This window comes from Hevea brasiliensis, chromosome 4 (assembly GCF_030052815.1).
Source record: "Hevea brasiliensis isolate MT/VB/25A 57/8 chromosome 4, ASM3005281v1, whole genome shotgun sequence".
Taxonomy (NCBI): domain Eukaryota; kingdom Viridiplantae; phylum Streptophyta; class Magnoliopsida; order Malpighiales; family Euphorbiaceae; genus Hevea; species Hevea brasiliensis.
In genome coordinates, this window is record NC_079496.1 from 103,311,811 (window position 1) to 103,313,617 (window position 1,807).

At 36.5% G+C, this 1,807-nt stretch overlaps 1 non-coding gene across 1 annotated transcript; it reads right to left on the bottom strand.

The window, feature by feature from the left end:
- Positions 1 to 1,140: 1,140 nt before the first annotated feature.
- On the bottom strand, positions 1,141 to 1,247 carry LOC131179578 (small nucleolar RNA R71). Its single transcript, XR_009148469.1, has one exon. It is a non-coding gene; the product is annotated as a small nucleolar RNA R71 (small nucleolar RNA).
- Between the last annotated feature and the right edge of the window lie 560 nt (positions 1,248 to 1,807).

Below are 1,807 nucleotides of genomic sequence, written 5' to 3' on the forward strand. Positions count from 1 at the left end.
CTTCATAAATTATTGTTCAGCTTAACTACTTCCTTTTCTTAAAGCAGTTATTAATTTGATGAGAATTACTTAATACCAACTCAATTAATAATTAGAGTCAATAAGAGTGTTGGGCTCGAATTGATGAGTATAGGGAAGTCAAGGGTTTACCGCTTTACCGCTTGCTATACAAATTGATGAGTATATACAATTGCACGAAATCTAATAATTCACTCTTTAGAGTTCGACCTGGATTTACCGCTTGCTACAAAAAATAGTTTATAATTGGTAATTTTAGTTAATTTAATTTCTGGTGGATTCAACACCCATCAAGAATTTTGGCGCTGTTGCCGAGGACTAAAATTTATTGGATTTCGTATTTTTAGTGTTAGAATATTTTGTTATTAATTTTGTTTGTGAAGTGTTGCTATTTTTAGGTTTTTGAGAAAAAAATTTTACGGTGTTACTATTCAATAAGAAATTTTGTTGAATTTGGAGGGCGGCCTATACCTATTTTGAAGAAAACTACGCTTTGATCAAGACTAATAAAAGGCCAAATTCCATCTTTTCTAGGGTTTTGAGGCATTTTTCTGTTTTTACTTTGATTTTTTTTTGTTTATAACAAGAACTTCTTAATCTGGTGAGTTGATCTTTGATCCAGAAGTAGAAAAAATAGCTAAACAGTTGAGAAAATTGGCTAAGCAGGCTAAGTAGTTTCCGAGTACATCTAAAGGAGCCCAATCTCCAAGGGAGTTAAGTTCAGATTTGGAGTCAAAGTCAAATTCTGAAAATGAAACCATGGCTGCTAGAACTTTGAAAGAGTTAGCTGCTCCTGACCTAAACCAACAGCCTTTGTGTATTCAATACCCTGCTTTAAATGTTGCTTTTGAGTTAAAATCTGGACTAATCCATTTGTTGCCTAAGTTTCATGGTCTTGTAGGTGAGGATCCACATAAGCATTTGAAAGAATTTCATGTTGTTTATTCTAGCATGAAACCTCAAGGAGTTTCAGAGGATCAAATCAAGCTTCGAGCTTTTCCCTTCTCACTGGAAGGCACAACTAAGGATTGGTTGTATTATCTTCCTTCTGGATCTGTCAACTCATAGAATGGGATGAAGAAGATATTTCTAGAGAAGTATTTTCCTACTTCCCGTGCTGCCAACATAAGAAAAGAAATTTATGGAATCCGACAGTACAATGGAGAGAGTTTGTATGAGTATTGGGAGAGATTTAAGAACCTGTGTGCAAGCTGTCCCCATCATCAAATAAGTAAGCAGATCTTGATTCAGTATTTCTATAAAGGACTTCTACCAATGGACTGCAGTATGATAGATACTGCTAGTGGAGGAGCTTTGGTTGACAAGACACCAGAAGAGGCAAGGAGGTTAATTGCTAACATGGCAGCAAATTCTCAGCAGTTTGGAATGAGAATGGATCACACACCTATGAAGGTTAATGAGGTGAGCACATCTAACCTTGAGAAAAAAATTTCTGATTTGACTTCTTTGGTGAGGTAGTTGGCTGTAGGGAACATGCAAACTGTTAAGGTATGTAGAATTTGTTCGGGTTCGGGTCATGCTACTGACATATGTCCTGTGTTATAAGAGGATGAATCAATGCAACATGCTAATGCAATAGGACATTATACACAGCCACAATGCAGGTATGATCCCTATTCGAGTACTTATAATCCAGGATGGCGAGATCATCTCAATTTGAGTTATGGGAATCAATTGGTACAAAACCGATACCAGCAGCAAAGACCACAAGTGACTCAACCACCCCTACCTCCAATTCCCTCAAATCAAGGTATGTCACTTGATGAAA